Raw genomic sequence first — 18,697 nt, 5'->3', positions numbered from 1 at the left:
CTTGGTTTAGAGTACAGTAAATTACTTGGAATGGGTTTGATTTTTTTGAGGCTTGCTTTTAGGCTTTGATAGGATAGGTCAACCCAACTTTTCATAGAGGGCTAATTTGGCCCCCCGAGGCACTATGTTTCTGAGCACTGGGTCCAATGTTCCAGGTGTTAGGGAGTCTTCCAACCCTGGCTAGTGGGAGCACGATTTCTGGCCCCATGTGATCTGCACTCTCCTTTCTGGTGTTCGGTCCTCAGCCTTGGAGGTTTCCTTATACATCCTCAGCCAAAGACTCGAGGGACTCCTCTGTAGATCTCCGGAGCTCTCTCTCTCTCCAGTTCCCTCTGTGATACTTTGCTAACAAATTTTCATCACCTCGCCCTGCTCGAGCTCTAAACCTGTCTCCTTAACTCAATGACAATGCTAGACTCGGTTTTGGTGTTCTCTTTCCGTGTCCAGTCTGGAAACTCTCCAAGTGGTGAGCTGGGGCACTTTAGCGGTCATCTCACTGTTTTTCCTTCTCTCAGGGATCACTGACCTGTGCTGATGGAGTTCCAATGTCCAAAAACTTTTGTTTCATATATTTAAAACTTTTGTTTAAGGAGGAAGGGTAAATGCAGTCTCTGGTACTCCATTATGATTGAAAACAGAAGCTGAATATTGGTTTTTAATAAAGTTTTCATCATGTTTAAGTAGTTTCTTTCTATTCCTATTTTGTTTAAGTTTATTCATTTATTTTGAGGGACAACATGAGTGGGGGAGGGACAGAAAGAGGGAGAGAGAGGGAATCCCAAGCAGGCTCTGCACTGTTAGTGCAGGGCCCAATGCAGGGCCTGAACTCACAAACTGGGAGATCATGACCCCAGCCGAAATCAAGAGTCAGATGCTAAACCAACCCAGCCACCCAGGCACTCCCCTCTCTTCCTATTTTTTTTAAATGTTTATTAATTCATTTTTGAGAGAGAGAGATGGAGAGAAAGAGAGCATGAGCAGGGGAGTGACAGAGAGAGAGAGAGAGAGAGAGAGAGAATCCCAAGAGGCTTGGCACTGTTAGCATAGAGCCCAACATGGGGCTTGATCTCACAAACTTCGAGATCATGACCTGAGCTGAAATCATGAGTTAGAAGCCTAACTGACTGAGACACCCAGGCACCCCTCTATTCATATTTTAATTAGAGTTTTTATTAGACATGCTTTTAAATATTAGGAAAAAATTTTCTTTGCATTTATTCATAACATCATGTAGGGTTTCTTCTTTAGTGTACAAATATAATGACTTATATTGATAGGATTCCCATTGTTGAACAACTTTTGCACTCCTGGAATAAACCCTTCTTGGTCATGTATTATTTTTATATTATCATTAATATTATTTTTTAATGCTTCCTTATTTATTTGGGGGAGGGGAGAAGAGGGGGAGAGAGAGAATCCCAAACAGGCTCCACGCTGTCAGTGCAGAGCCCGATGTGGGGCTTGATCCCATAAATGGTAAGATCATGACCTGAGCCGAAATCAAGAGTTGGACGCCTAACTGACAGAGCCACCCAGGCACTACAGTATATTATTAAAAAACACTGCTAAATGAGCAACGTGATTGAAAGTCCTGGGATGACAGCCTCTCAGCCTAAGAGCAGACTGTTTGGATTGATGACAACTAAAACATTGCATCACAAGAATGTATGTGTTTGGGCCTTGGGCATCAAAATAAAAAATTTCCCCCAATTAAGCTATCTAAAAATTCTGATGGGGTCACCTGTGTGGCTCAGTCAGTTAAGCGTCTGGCTACTGATTTCAGCTCAGGTCATGGTCTCATGATCATGAGATCAAGCTCTGCATCGGGCTCTGCACTGACAGCGTGGCACTTGCTTGAGATTCTCTCTCTCTCTCTCTCTCTCTCTGCCCCCCCCCCCACTTGAGGGAGCAGGCGCACACGCTCTTTCTCTCTAAAAAATAAAAAAATAAAAATTCTGATGGGTTCTCTGTCATTTTCAGGGATTCCTTTTTACATTTGAAAGCTTTCTTCATGTTTTTCTTTTTATACGTTACATTGCTTGAATTTGTCCTACGGTGCACTGATGTTCTTTCCTTTTCTTTTTCTTTTTAGTATTTTTTCTCTGTATTTCATTGTGGATGGCTTACATTGCTATGTCATTAAGTTCACTAGTTTTTTCTTTATCATCATCTAATCTGTTGTCAATCCAATCTAACAACTTTTCAACTCAGAATTGTATTTTTATTCTCAGAAATTCAATTTGGGTATTTTGGATCTTCCACGTTTCTATCAACATGCTCAGTGTCTCCTTTAACTTCTTGAACATTTAGGAAACAGTCATACACAACAGTTATAGGAAACTGTTTCAATGTTCTGGTCTACTTATTGTATAATCTGTGTTGTTTCCGGATTTGGCTTCATGTTTGCTTTTTCTCTTCTTTACGGATGGCATTTTTCTGTTTCTTTTGTTTTTTTGTTTTCTTTTCATGCCTGGTAATTTTTGATTGGATGCAAAACATTGTAAATTGTACCTCAGGTACTGTACCTAAAAGAGATTAGAGGAGCAAGTGTCTTGGTGGCCACCAATTTGGCCGCAAGAGCTGGCATGACGCTCCTTCCTGTGGATGCAGAAAGGAAAGCAAGAGAAGTGGCCATCCTCTCCTGGAGCAGCTGCCTCCAGTCCCCACTCCAGCCTGAGGCACTTGCTCTCCTGTTACCGATTAGCTAAGGGTCTGTGCTCAGGCCAGAAGCAGTAATGGTGACTGGAAAAGAAGGGTCCCCTGGGAAAGTTAGTGGGTCCAGCTTCAGGACACAGTAAGTCTCAAGGGCAGATGAGGGGAGAGATTTTAGTATCAGTAAAGTGAATCATAAGAGACAGAGGAAAGCAGCTTGAGCAAAGACAGGAAGAACCAACTGACCAGAGGAGGGTAGATGCTTGCAAAGAAGGTTGTTGATAGTGTCTAAAGGGATCATTCTTGAACCACCCAGGAACTCTGATAACAAGAAGCAAGAATGAAAAGAAACTGCATCCCACTGTCTTTGCTGGGGTGAGCTCAAGACAGAAGCTATTCTATTATTTAAAAAACTTTTTTTTAATGTTTTATTTTATTTTTTGAGAGACAGAGAGAGAGACAGAGTGTGAGCAAGGGAGGGGCAGAGAGAGAGGGAGACACAGAATCTGAAGCAGGCTCGAGGCTCTGAGCTGTCAGCACAGAGCCCCATGCAGGGCTTGAACTCACCAGCCATGAACTCACCAGCCGTGAGATCATGACCTGAGCTGAAGTCAGAAGTCAGACGCTAAAGCAAATGAGCCACCCAGGCACCCCTATGCTATTATTTTTTAAATACCATTATTCTTGTCAACCATAGTCTTTGATATTAACCCTGTAAGATTAATGAACTTAGGGAATATCTGTTATGGATGAAATAAAATTCTGAAACATTAATATGTATACACATGATATATGACTATGGTAATGTCTAACAACTAAGACTTGAGAACTATAGCTTGAAACTTCATGATGTTAGGTAACTTGCCACCTATGTCTGAAGGTTCTTTGGACACACAGGAAATCCCTTAGTGTTGCTTTAGCATGCACTTTTTGTTGTTTTTTTTTTTTTTTTTACTGAGATCAAAGAAGTCTTAATGCATAATGCCTGAAGGTCACATGTGAGAGCAACATTGGTTTTGATGCTTGCATATGTGGCTTCAATATTCACAAACATTTTCTATTTCTATTTCATTGTCAGGTATATTCTGTGTGCCACTTAATGTCCACTCCCCCCATAAGAATATCAACTCTTCAAGGGATCATACTTTGTGGTTACCACATGTGGCGTGATTATGAAGTGGACAAACATTTTATAGGCCTTATGTTGCTTAACTTATACATCCCTCTGAGAAACTGAATTTCTTACTTTTATCTCCATTTTCAGGTTTAGGAAACCGAGGCATAACGAGGTAAAATAAGCTGCCCAAAGCCAGATGGCAATTAAAACGTGAACTCTAGAACTGTCTCACCCATCTCTGAATAGTACTCAAAACTGAATATCTGACTAATGCTTGGTAGAATGCATAAAGCATGTAGTTGCCTCATTGTGAACACAAGATGGCGCTGCAGGCCCAGCCACGCTGCCTTGTTGGCACAAGAAGAGGAGATTGGCTCTGTCTGGTTCACAGGTTGACCACTGCAGTTACTAGGACAGAACTTCCAGAATCATTGACTAAAACTGAAATTAGAAAGTGCAGATTCCTGAGGCGCCTGGGTGGCTCAGTTTGTTAAGTGTCTGACCCCAGGTTTCAGCTCAGGTCATGATCTTGCAGCTTTGTAGGTTTAAGCCCCACATAGGGCTCTGGCTGCCTGCTTGGGATTCTCTCTCTCCCTCTCTCTATGCCCCTCTCCCACTCAGGCTGTCTCTGTCTCTCTCAAAATAAATCAATTAACTTAAAAAAAAAAAAAGAAGAAAAAACCCGCAGATTCCTTTGGGACTTCATTTTCCTATTTTTAGAATGGGAAATTAATTCTGTCACTTATCTTCAAAGAGCAGAAATGACATAAAATTGTGCAGTAAGTATTTTGTATATATCAGTGAAGGTACCTGATGATATCAATAAAATTATTTTACTCATATGCAGTGTGAGGACCCAGGACAGAGAATGGTGACATGGAATCTTCTTTCCTTAAGGTAATACTGCCTCCTTACCTCCACCCAGGATTATAAATAACTCCTGGTGCAGACTTTTTTTAACGTTTATTTATCATTGGGGGGGGCAGAGAGAGAAGGAGACAGGATCTGAAGCAGGTTCCACGCTCTGAGCACAGAGCCTGACATGGTGCTCGAATTTATGAACCACGAGGTCATGGCCTGAGCCAAAGTCAGTCCCTTAACTGACTGAGTCACCCAGGTGTCCTGGTCCAGATTTTTTTAAGGGCCTACATGTACATGTGGTACCTTCCCATCTCTGCTTGTCTCTTTTTCCAGCGATTCACAGCTCTCTTCATCAAAAAGTTCTGCATATAAGAATGAAGAATAACTATATGATCTCACATAAACTTCCTGAAGATAGTTACTGGCCCCACCAATTGGTCTTATTTATCTGAGTGATTCTATGACCTTTTCCCAAGGCTCTCTCCTACCATTTAAAATAAATCTGGTGCCAGGGCGCCTGGGTGGCTCGGTCGGTTAAGAGTCCAACTCTTGACTTCGGCTCAGGTCATGATCTCAGGGCTTGTGAATTCCAGCACGGCATCAGGCTCTGTGCTGATAGCATGCAGCCTATTGGTATTCTCTCTTTCCCTCTCTCTCTCTGCCCCTTCTCCACTCATGCTTGTGTGCTCTCTCTCTCAAAATAAATAAATAAACAAAAAATAAAATAAAATACATCTGGTGCTTCTCCAAACAATCTCTTTGAGATCTGTACATGCGTCACAATATTCTAGTTGTCCACTGCTCACGGCCAGCCTCGGTGTGCTACAATCATGGAATCCATTTCTTGCAATAATCAAGTCTATATCAAACTTGAGTTTGTTTCCTTTTCTTTCAAATATATTTCTCAGAACTGTAATCCCACTCCAAAATATATACCCAACAGAACTGCATGCATATGTTTACCAAAAGACATGTTCTAGAATGTTCACAACGTCTCTATTACTAATGTCTCCAAACTGGAAACTGCCCAAAGGCCCAAAGGTGGAATGGATGAATAAACTGCAGTATATTTCCTCATTGAAATACTGTACAACAATGAGAATGAATTAACTACAGCCACACTCAAGAAGAAAGAATCTCACAAACTTACATCAAGTGAAAGAAGCCAGTCACTAAAGTATACATACTCTATGATTTTAAATTAAAAAAAGGAACAAAACAGGAAAGTTAATCTACAATGTTAGAAGTTAGAAGTTGCCCTGGGGTTGGGGGTGGAGTAGTGACAGGAAGTGGGGCTGGGGGCTTCTGGGATTTTGTAGTATTCTGTTTTTTGATCTGAGTGCTGGTTTCACAGATGTGTCCTCTTGGTGAACATACATCAAGGTGTAAATTTAATGACTTATGTATGTTTCTATATGTATGTTTTATAAAATGTACAAATGTCAAAAAGAAAACCACAGGCCCCAATGGGATCACTTAATGGTAAGGGCCTATGTCAGCAAAACAAGACTTAATACCTAATGTAACCTAAGTGCAGTTTCAGCCCTCCCTCCCCATGTAACCTTTAACCAGTCAACATGGAATTGCTTGGTCAGCACTAGAAATTTACTGATAGATTCCTTCCATTCCCTTTAGGAGGAAGACCTTGCCTAAAACAATGGATTCTCTGCTAATAATTTCCTTTTTTTTACTCCCTCTCTATCTTTACAAACTTTTCCTTTTTTTGCAGCCTGATGGGGCTCCTTTCAATTTGCTAGATGGGATGCTGCCGATTCATGAATCATTCGAAAAAGCCAATTGGATCTTTTAAATTACTCAGTTGAATTTTTGTTTAACACACAAAAAAATACAGAAATATATTGTCATATATAACTGGACTCCATTCTGGGCTAGTTTGCAACTATACTTTGAAGGGAGCTAGGGCTTAGTATAGACCCTGCTGTTTAAGAATCCAGGCCCTGGTTCTGGTCATCCCGTGAGAGTAAGAAAGATTTTAAAGGAAGCCATCTCCATGTCTTTACAGTTGTTGAGAAGGAAACCACAGGCCCAAAATGGTGTCACTTAGGCCAAGTCCGCAAACCAAGACTTCATATCTAACCAGAGTGCAGTTGCAGTACCCCTAGGAATGCAACCTTTAACCAGTCAACAAGAAATATTTTGGCCCATTCTAGGAAATTTACTGATAGAGCACTTCCCCGCCCCTTAGGAAGGCGACCTTGCCTTCTGAAACGATGCATTCCTTGCTGATAAATTTCCTTCTTTTTTTTTTTTATGCCCTCTCTTTGCCTTTAAAAATCTTTCTTTTGTTTAGATCAGCGGAGCCTCCCTCTACTTCCTACACAGGATGCTGCCTGATTCTTAAGTCATTTAATAAAACTAATTAAAAATTTTCCGTCGATTTTTTTTTTTTTAACACAGTCCTTGTGTATTTAAAGGATGGGACCTGTATAGGAGCCTGTTTTCAGATTCATCCTTAATGCCCATCCATTCCCTGGTCCTCCTTTACAAAAAGTACAGGCTTGAGAATTCATCCCTCTCAGTGGTCGCCATGCTATTGTCCTCTCTGCATTGTTTTTGGTCTCCGCTGCACAGACCTTCCAAATAAGCATGCAATTGTCATCATTGTTCGGGAGGCTATTTGGGAACATTGGCTTAGCTTGGTGATGTGCAGGGATCCCGGAAGGGCCCAGCTGTCGCGAGGCCCAGGGATGTCAGGGAGCTGGGGGAGTGGGGGTGGAGAGGAAGTCCTGGAAGTCTCAGGGATTGGGCTGCAGGAGGTTCTGAGGGGCCCAGAGGTAATGTGCTCTCTGACAAGTGTTCAGTCTCGGTGTGGAAAATTGGGAAAGGAGGAGGAGAAAAGGCGGGGAGGAGTGGGTTGGAGGGAAGCAAGGGAGGTTACTGGAAGTGGAGGAAGAGAGGCAGAAGAGAAAAGTGGCCAGCAGAGGAAGGGGTGGGGAAGTGAGGACGTTTAGGGGCACTAATGGTGTTTTGACATATTGTTTAGAGAATGATTTCTACAGCCTGGGAGAACTTGGGGACAGCTGTTAGGAACCTTTCATGGGATGATAGAAAAGTGAGTGGGAGCAAGGGGGGCGTGATGATTAACAGGCAGCTTAATGTGGGGCTGGAAGACGGCCTGCCGTCTTTAGTGACTTCATAGGTGGTCACAGTTACAGCTTCCAGTTCTGTGGATATGGCAAAAACAGATCTCAAAGGTGCTGTGATGGAGGAGGGAAGATGAGTTCTCAGGGGACAAAAAAGAAGTTCCCCTTTCTATTTAATTATTTCTCTTTCAACTCACAGGCCTGTAGAAGCAGCACATCACAAGTTAAAAACTCCAGTATCACTGGCCCTTGCATCCCTCTGATTTCACAGGAGAGCCAGACCCTTCAAAGTCTGCACCAAGGGTCTGGGGTCCTGGGGTATTGTGATTTATAATAAGAAATATATATTTGGCCACTGTCCCCATTTCTGTCACAGGGCTCCTAAAACTCTTGGAATTTCCTGTGATGAAAACAATAAGGGTGTATTTTGTTATGTTAATGAGGTGATTTTTGGAAAGCTGCTAAATGGCCTAAGAATGGGGGGACTGGTTGCTGTGGAGATCAACCCAGCGACTAGAGGGTTTGGGACTTTCAGTTCCTGCCCGCCCCTCCCCCCAACCCCAAAGGGAGAGGGGCTGGAGCTTGAGCTCAATCACCAATGGCCAATGATTTAATCAATCATGCCTATGTAATGAAGCTTCTATAAAAATCCAAAAGGATGAGGTTCAGAGAGCTTCTGGGTGCTGGAGAGGGTCTGGAGGCTCTGAGCCCCTTCCCATACACCTGGGCTTTGCTTCTCTTCCACGCCCCTGTTCTTGAATTATATCCTTTTATAATAAACTGGTAATCTAGCAACCAAGATGTTTTTCTGAGTCTGTGAGCTGCTCTAGCAAGTTAGTTGAACCCAAGGAGGGGGTGGTGGGCATCTCTGATTTACAGACAGTCATTTGGAAGCATAGGTAACTCCCTGGATTTATGATTGGCATCTGAAGTGAGGGGGGCTGGGGAGGGAGTCTTGTAGGCCTGAACCCTTAACCTGTGGGATGGGATGTTATCTCTGAATAGACGTTGTTTCTGTGTGGATGTTATCTCAGGGTAGAGAGTGTTAGAATTGACTGAAACTGTAAGACACCTGGCTGGTGTCTAGGAATTGCTTGGTGTGGTATGGCAACCCCTGCCCCTCATATTGGAATTGGGTACAGATTCCACATTGGATATGGTGAGCAGAAGCTTGGGTCCTACAGGAGCATTTCATGTGTTCGTGTAACTCATGTACACATTAGCTTACACAGGACAGCAGCTGTATCTCCTGGGCTAGAAGCACCCCTGCACATCGCATATGAGTTTTGTAGATCTGCTCCACCATTGTTGTGCTGGGTACCTCTCTCTACTTGGAGTTACAGTTTAAGAGAGGGACTCCCAAGAGGGGATGCTTATGTCCCAGAATTCTGAAGACTTTATGTGAAATTTCTCCTCTTATGCTCAGAATGCTCTAAGGCCTCTGGGTAAGTGCCTGTTTCTTCTTTGTCATAATGAGTTCTAGCCCAGAAAAGTTCTTAGCACTCCCATCCCCCACACCTTACAAAGACTTCCATTGGGCATCTCTCAAATGCACCAGACTTACCTGGATCCCAATGATGGACCCAACCTTAGTTTAAGCTCAGATTCCTGCCTTATCTAAAGGCCTGGCTTTTATTGAGGAACAGGCTGAGTTTATCTTTGGACTTTGTTCTTCCACTTATCTCCGGTTCCACTGTCTGGGGCCTGTTCTTTCTAATCTAGTGTTCGAATCACCACTCCTTACCTCTTCGCCAAAACGCTTGTTCTCTGTTACTTTCTCTCAGAATCTTCATGCTTTCAAAAAGGCTAGGGACATTACTGGTCTCATAAACTATCTAACCTAATCAGAAAATCTAAAGGAGATACTACCTTCCTGCCCTGGGCTCTCCATCCCAGGCCAGATCAAAGGGTCCCTGTTTATAGCTGACACAATTGTGTATGTAGAAAATCCTAAGGGGTCTGTAAAAATCTTCCTAGAACTAGTAAGTGAATTTAACAAGATTCCAGGATATAAAGTCAATATACAAATATGAATTAAATTTCTATATACCAGTGTATTAGGGTTCCCCAGGGGAAGAACCAAAGGGATGTGTGTGTTTGTGTGTGTGTGTGTGTGTGTGTGTGTGTGTGTAAAGAGAGAATATACGGAGTGTGTGCCTGTGTGTGTGTGTGTGTGTGTGCATATATCTATGCACTATTCTCTCTATTCTCTCTCTGAATATATATATAAGAGGAAGAGCAAGAAAGAGATTCATCTTAAAGTGTTAGATCACACAGCTATGGGGGCTGGCAAGTCTGAATCTGTAGGGCAGGCCAGTAGGCTGGAGACCCAGGGAAGAACGTACTGTTCCAGCTTGAGGCTGAAGGCTCTCTAGAAGCAGAATTCCTTTTTCTGTGGGGGACCTACGTCTTTTCTCTAATTGGATGAAACCCCACTCACATTATAAAGATTTTACTCAAGCTCTAGGGGTTTAAATGTTAATCACATCCAAAAAAATACCTCACAGCAACATAGAGACTGGTGTTTTACCCAAAGCTGGGTACCATGACCTAGCCAATTCAGCATAAAACGAACTATCACAACCAGAAATAATGATTAGAAAATAAAATTAAAAACCAATACCACTTAAAAGCTCCACAAAATGAAATACTTAGATAAAAATCTCACTGATTTTGGTTGGCCAAAGAACTCAAAGACCTAAATAAAGAGACGCACTGTGTTCATGAAAGGCAAGATGTAACATACAAATGTTGGCGATTCTGCCAAAATTGACCTATAGATTGAACACAGTTCCAGTTAAAATCTCACCAGGACATTTTGTTGATGTAGGCTTTAAAATTTATGTAGAAAGGCAAAGGATTAGAATAGCTAAAATGGTTTTGGAACATACGAATAACGTTGTAGGAATCCCACCACCCACTTTTACGACACACCATGAAGCTTCTGGCATCAAGACAGTGTGGAGTCGCAGGCTACACACTGATCAGCGGAGCAGAATAGAGTCCTGACATAGATCCAGCCAAACAGGCCCGCTGATTTTTTTTAAGTTATTTATTTTTGAGAAAGAGACAGAGTTCTAGTGGGGTAAGGGCAGAGAAAGAGAGAGACACAGAATCCGAAGCAGGCTCTAGGCTCTGAGCTGTCCACACAGAGCCCGACGTGGGGCTCAAACTCGTGAACCACGAGATCATGACCTGAGCCGAAGTCAGACGCTTAACCAATTTGAGCCACCCAGGTGCCCCAGGACCAGCTGATTTTTGACAAAGGTACAAAAACAAACGGTTCAGGAGGGAAAGTGTCCTCTTTTCAATAAATGATGTTAGAACAACTGGACATCCATATGCAGAATAAAATAATATATAGAAAAGAACACTGACCTCAGAGCTCCTACAAAAATGAACTCAATGTAGATAATAGGTCTACATATAGAATGGAAAACTAAAACTTTCAGAAGAAAACAGGGGTTTTCTCAAACCCTTGTGACCTGAGGTTGGGAAGCTATTTCTTAGGTGGGATACCAAAAGCATGGTTCATTAAAAAAAAAAATTGATAACTTGTTCATCAGGATTAAAAACCTTCATGAAATATGGTTTTAATAAAATGAAAACACTGGATACAGTCTGTGAGAAAATATTCGCAAACCACACATGGTCATAGGACTTGTCCACAGGATATGTGAATACAGATAAGCACACACAAATGAGTTAACATCATTAGGTATTAGGGAATTGTCAAGTAAAACCATGAAAGCATTAAGGTACCGCTAAGCCATAAGATGTCACTATACACCGAAGATAGTTAAAAGTTACTGGTGATCCTAAGCACTGCTGAGAATACGGAGCAACTTCAATTTCAGACATTTCTGCAGGGGAATGAAAGGTGGTACAGCCATTCTGGAAAATACTTTGACAGTTTCTTATAAAGTCCACATACAATTGCCATAGAACCCACTCCTTAGAGAAATGAAAGCTTATATTCACATAAAAACCTGTATAGGAATGGTTACCGATGCCCTAGTCGTAATTGCCCAATCTGGGAACATCCCAGTGTCTGTCAGTGGGTAAGTGGATAAGCAAATTGTGGTACATCCATACAATGGACTACTACTCAGCAATAAAAAGCAATGAACAATTTTGTTAATGTTTATTCATTTTTGAGAGATAGAGCGCAAGTGGGGGAGGGGCAGAGAGAGAGAGAGAGAGGGAAACAATTCAAAGCAGGCTCTATCTAGGCTTGGAGCTGTCAGCACAGAGCCTGATGTGAGGCTCAAACCCACAAAATGTGAGACCATGATCTGAGCTGAAGTCAGGCGGTTAACTTACTGAGCCACCCAGGCGCCACAGGAATCACCTATTTATACATGCAACAATGACACTTCAAGGTACACTGAGTGGAAGAAGTTGTATCAACGAACAGTTCACATATTGTATTTCTCATTCGTATGTCACTTTTTAAATTTTTAAAAAATGTTTTTATTTATTTTTGAGAGAGAGACAGAGCACAAGAGAGGGAAACACAGAATCTGAAGCAGGCTCCCAGCTCCAAGCTGTCAGCACAGAGCCTGATGCGGGGATAAAACCCACAATCATGACCTGAGAAGAAATCAGACGCTTGACCAACTGAGCCACCCAGGCGCCCCTCATATGTCATTTTTATATGAAAATTTTGAAAAGACAAATATTGATGGATCATAGATCAGTGGTTTCCAGGGTTTAGGAGTTGGGGAGGCTGTGATTATAAAGGGAGAGTATGAGGGAATTTTGTGGAGTGATGGCGCTACTTTGTACCCTGGTGTGGTGGTTGCATGGATCGAAACGTGTGTTAAAGTTATGTAATTGTATACAAGGGAATCTCCTTGTGTGATTTAAAAAATAAAATTAATAAAATTGTAGAGGATGGACAGTGGATTCTAATTCCTCCTCACTAAGGTGAGGCTGGTGATCTATAATCTTTGCAGCTACTATTAAAATGTCAACTTGACTTTGCGCCTCTTCTCCAAGGTCCGTGTATTTTGACTTGGATTCTTTCTTTGGATCCATTATGACTGAGCAAAAAGACTTCCTTTTTTAAAAAACTTTTTAGGGGCGCCTGGGTGGCGCAGTCGGTTAAGCGTCCGACTTCAGCCAGGTCACGATCTCGCGGTCCGGGAGTTCGAGCCCCGCGTCAGGCTCTGGGCTGATGGCTCAGAGCCTGGAGCCTGTTTCCGATTCTGTGTCTCCCTCTCTCTCTGCCCCTCCCCTGTTCATGCTCTGTCTCTCTCTGTCCCAAAAAAATAAATAAATAAAAAAAAATAAAAAATAAAAAAAAATAAAAAACTTTTTAGTGCATTTGCTTATTTTGAGAGAGAGAGAGCAGGGGAGGGGCAGAGAGAGGGAGAGAGAGAATCCCAAGTGGGATGCGGGGCTTGAATTCACCAACTGTAAGATCATGACCTGAGCTGAAATCAAGAGTCAGATGCTTAACCAACTGAGCCACCCAGGTGCCCCTGAACAAAAAGACTTCCTAAGTTTTCCTTGTCAACTCCAGGAAGCTGCTAACAATCTTCTTCTCTCAGCTGAGTGCTCAGTATGGCCTATAGCTGTGTTCTCCTGCACACTTTGATAATGGAGATTTTCCTCTCATTTATTGAGGTATCATTCTTCGATGGTGTAATACATAGGTATTAATCATATAGTTTGATGAGTTTTGACAAAACTGCCCAGTGGTGTGTTCGTAAATGTTTAACGACTAGCTCTCTGGTGGAATAGAAAGCCCCTGCATTGTAGTATTCGAATTGGTGTGGCATGAATACATTTACCATGGTGAATTCCAAGCTACCGATGTCAACCGGCTTGCCAACTTCCCGAAAATTTAACAATCAGCACTCTTGATGGCTACTGTGGGTGCCAGCACAGCACTGCTTGTACATACCTGTGTAACCATTACTGAAATCAAGACCTAGGACATTTCCACCACCCCACAATTTCCCTACTGTCTCCTTGTAGTCCCCCCCCAGCCCCAACCTGTGCAAACTACTGTTCTGATTTCTACCAGCACAGATGAGATGTTTGTATTCTAGAACTTCATAAAATTGCAGTACTTATTTATTTATTTATTATTTTGGTCTGGTCTTTTTTCCCCCGGATATTTAAGATTTACCCAGATTGTCGTGTTTATCCAGTTGTCTGTCCCTTCTGTCGTGCTGTGGTATTACAGTGTATGGATAGACTACAATCTGTCCTCTTGATAATGGGCACTTGGGTTCTTTCCCGTGTTGGGTTTTTCTGAGTAATCTTGAAAGGCTATGAAAGCAGGAGGTTCTCCTAATCTTGGCAAAGACTTTTTCTGGTGGAAAGAAGGGATGCTCTTGAAGCCTTATATTTTACTGGTGATAATAAAAGACCATCTCTGAAAGTGTTTAGTACATGGCAGGCATTATCAATAAACGTTAGAGTCTCAATTTGGTAGAATTCTGTTTCCAGGCCCTGTGACCAGAAATAGATTGCCAAGGCACCTGGGTGGCTTAGTCAGTTAAGTGTCCAACTCTTGAATTTGGTCAGGTCATGATCTCATGGTTCATGGGATCAAGCCCTGCATGGGGCTCTGTGCTGACAACACGGAGCCTGCTTGGGATTCTCTTTCTCCCTCTCTCTCTGCCCCTACCCTGTTCGTGCTCACTTGCTCTCTCTCTCTCTCTCCTTCAAAATAAATAAACTTAAAAAAGAAATACATTGTCTTTTGGAGAAGGGCCAGAATTAACCACTCTAGAGAAAAGAAAATCTAGACTATTTAAAAAAGTTTCAGAGATTCTATTTTTTCATTTGATACATCCATTTCAGGAATATTTCACAATTTTAACAATGAGGAAAAAAATTTCTATGTTAAATATTTTCTGTTATACTTTTGAAGCCTATTTATCATAAATAGTATCTGGTTTACTTTATACACATTTCATTTTTAATTTATGTACATTATCTCATTTAACTTTTGCTGTAACACACTACAAGGACCCTCTCCTTTAAAGATATGGAAAGCTGAAGCTCAGAGAGAGTTAAGTAACTTTCCAAAGTTCACAGAGCTAATGGAAATTTGATCTCAGTTGTCTGACTCCAAAATTTATGCTTTTTTCACTGCAACATGCTTGCTGCCCTGTGTTCCACAACTCAGTATTGATAGGCAGCACCTATTACTGAAATAATGGCTGCCTATTTTTCTTTGATTCCGACTATTCTAGTAAGCACACCATCTTGTATTTTCACTTGCTTTTTCCATTTCACCAGTACACTTCCAATAAGCCCGATACTGCTTAATTTAAGTAAGCAAATTACCTACAGGAAAGTTTGAGTTGACAAATCAGCATGTTACAGAATGTTCAGTAGGTGGCGCTGTTTCCCCGACATTACAATGACATCCACACGCCTTCGGTCACTAGGGGGTGTTGTCCTGCTCCCGGAGACGTGTTACTGCTAGGAGAGCTCCCTCTGACTCTTGATTCCCCAGAGCTGACCGAATCAATCTCAGCATATTCTTTTCCTTCAGTGGGGGGCCTCGAAGTCCTATTTCTCCGTGTGCCCATTCAGCTAGAGTTCTTATGTTAATAGTCTTCTGGACCAAGTTTAATCCAGAGACAGGTTCATGCTCAGCTCTCCTAGAAAAGTACAGGACTGAGCAGAGCTTGCCCACTCAAGTACTAGGCAAAAGTCTATCTCCTCTCTCTTTTCCTCTTACCTTCCAAGGTATAGCTCGGGTCCTACACATCCCAGGACCAAGACCGTTTCACACAGTATTCTCTCCGGGCTTCTTAGGCTCTTATCACTCTGAGAGGTGAGAAGTCACCAGGTTTTGAAAAAGTCAAGGCATGAAAAGGTCGTCTGAAGAAGCCAGATGTAATGATCAATAAAGGTGTCCCAGGTCCACCTGGCATTTGTCTATCAGGAGAAGCCTGTCATTGAGACACAAAACTGGATCCTATTAATATGTTATCACTTAACACAAATATGAATTTCTTTGGCAAATTCTTCTTCTCAAGGGCAAAAGGAGTGCACCTCCTTATCCTTGTTCTTGCCAAGTTAGCACCCTGGGGGTTTCATCAGAGACAGGTAGGAATAGGAGACAGGGAGGCTGGGTGACCTCCGTCAGAGGTGAATGCTGCAAGCCTGGGTTATCCCTTCCAGAACCATCTTCTCCAACTGGCCCTGGGCAGAGAATAGAAGGCTGCAGGTTTCCCAGCATCTTACCTCCTTACTTTATTCTAGCCATGAGGCCAACAATTTCATGGAGTCCAAAAGCCCTTTTATTTACCGCCACAGGTTTTTGGCGTCCAGAAGTTCCTCTCAGGCAGGGGCAGGAGGAAAGAGGGAAAACCCAATGCTGGAAATGAAAGGATGTGAATCTGGTAGGGATCGAGACAATCTGAATGTCAGAGAAGGAGTGGGTGAAATTTTGGATGGAGAGGACCCTGAGAAAACGATATCTTATCTGAACTTTTGCCCCATTTGCAGAGGTGATGTAGGAGGAGCAAGAGGGAAGGAATGTAACATCCACTGAACTCACTTCTTAGACGTTTGACTGCAGTACCCCATGCCCTGTGTGAGTCCCAGGGCCAGCCCAGGATGTTGGTAATGGAGCAGAAAGACCTGAATTTGAGTCCCTCACCTGAATTTGAGTACAGACTGAGGCTACTTTTCTCCTTTGTGGAATATGGATAGTAATTCTCCCTGTAAGTTTGCTATGAGTATTAAATAGGATTATATATAATATATACACACATATATAAAATATATATTTACCTTGTTCTGTGAGTGTTCCACATGACAAGCAAACATTTCTAATAAATTATAACTTGATAAACGAGCGATGTCTTGCAACACAAGTAGTACATGACACAAAACATCAAATGATTACAATTGAGCCAATGCTTCAAGTGGGGGAGGGGCAGAGAGAGAGGGAGACGCAGAACCCAAAGCAGGCTGCAAGCTCTGAGCTGTCAGCACTGAGCCCGACAGGGGGCTGGAACTCGTGAGCTGTGAGATCATGACCTGAGCCAAAATCGATGCTTAACCGCTTGAGCCACCCAGGCACCCCAATGGTTCTTGCAATTTGCTTTGATATACAAGTGCTTTGGATTATAAGCATGTTTCTGGAATGAATTACAATCACAAGCCAAGGTTTTATATATATATATATATATATATATATATATATATAGTACAAGCCATTAGTACAGGGCCTGAGAGCTGACACACAAGAAATAGTGGTGCCCGTTCTATTTTACTACCTTAGGTTTAGTACCTTTGTTCCACCTTATAGAACTAATTCAGAGACAACACACATCCTACTACCCAAAAGCAATCACATGAAAAAAATCACCATAATTTTGGCCAGTTAATGTTTATGATATAACAAGTATTGGGCTGAGCCTTGTGGACAGAAAGGAAGAAAGAGCACCCTTGAACTTTAGGCAAAGTCAGGTGTGTGAAGCAGCCGGCACTGCAAGAGGAGCCTAGCTGGCACTTCACCATGAAGGGTTCAGGTGCCTGGCTCTATTGCCCTCGTGGCCTTCACCCAGGGCCAGTCTCCTGAGGGCCTGGGTTCCACCAGGGCCAGCCATTCCCTTCATGACAGCGGAAGGCTTGTTTCCTTCCTTGAAGAATTCCAGACAATTTTGACCAAAGAAAGGACTTTGAGTCAAGTTCTTGGCTACTTCAGTAGGAAGTGCTTACAGAAGCCAAATTTAAGTGTATGATCTGACTCCTGCTCACCTCTCCAATATATTAATTTTCACATCTGCTGTGCAGCTCACAGCGCCCTGAGCCTATGCTTAGTGTGAGTACCTACATACTCTTCAGGGTTTCCAAAAGCACTCTTTGTTCCATAATGCACTTCCGTAGCCCCTTGGTAGATCTAACTATTCCCCTGCCATGGATTCCCTTTATGGATGTCCATCCCAGTCATTGCACATGACTATTTACTTACCTTTCTGAGTCTTCTAGGCTCTCACACCTTCACATCTGCAGTGTGCTGCCCAAGGAAGAGCCCAGAACATGGTGGACATTCAGTACCAGTTTACTGAGTGGATGAATGAAGGAAAAATGGTATACTCCACTTTAGAAAGAATTTATGTAAGGTAGAAATTTCTGGGGGCACCTGGGTGGCTCAGTTGGTTAAGTGTTCAACTTGATTTCAGCTCAGGTCATGATTTCACAATTGTGAGATCAAGCCCTGGGTCAGGCTCCATACTGGGAACAGAGCCTGCTTAGTTCTGTCTCTCCCTCTTCCCCTCCCCCTCCTTCACTAGCTCTCACTCCCTCTTTCTCTCAAAAAAAATTTTTCCACATAAAAACCAAACTAAGCCAGTGTCTCTTTCAACCACACTAGTATTTTATGACTTGGACAATTGATCTGATGCTTTAGTCATTGTTTCTCTATAGACCCTAGAATGTACTTACATTTTTAAATAATTACCAGAGCAAGATGTTTACTTTTTACTTCATATATTAAGTCCTTCAAATAGTTGCTACCTTCAAAGGAAGGACTCTCCCCCCACCTCATGGAAAGCATCTTCTCAGGTGACATGTGGCAAGGTCCTTTCCTGTGAGGTGGTACATGGCTGCCATGTCCCTTGGCCTGGACTGAGGTTGGGAGTGTCTCTCGTGGTTTTTGGAATGGCTAACTGGGATTGGGCTTTAGAGGTGGGGGCTCAGGGATGTCAAATAATCTTACTACTTAGCATCAGAGGGTTTGAAAAAGTCTGTGGCAAGGGGCAGGAGGTGGGGTGAGGGACTTTTTTTTTTAAGTTTATTTTTATTTATTTTGAGAGAGAGAGAGGGTGAGGAAGGCAGAGAGAGAGGGAGACAGGATCCCAAGCAGGCTCCACGATGTCAGCATGCAGAACCTGACACAGGGCTCGAACTCACGAACTGTGAGATCATGACCTGAGCCGAAATCAAAAGTTGGATGCTTAACTGACTGAGTCACCCAGGC

This window comes from Lynx canadensis, chromosome D1 (genome assembly GCF_007474595.2).
Source record: "Lynx canadensis isolate LIC74 chromosome D1, mLynCan4.pri.v2, whole genome shotgun sequence".
NCBI classification, from domain to species: domain Eukaryota; kingdom Metazoa; phylum Chordata; class Mammalia; order Carnivora; family Felidae; genus Lynx; species Lynx canadensis.
The sequence above is the reverse complement of the archived record's forward strand: the minus strand, read 5'-3'. Positions refer to the sequence as shown.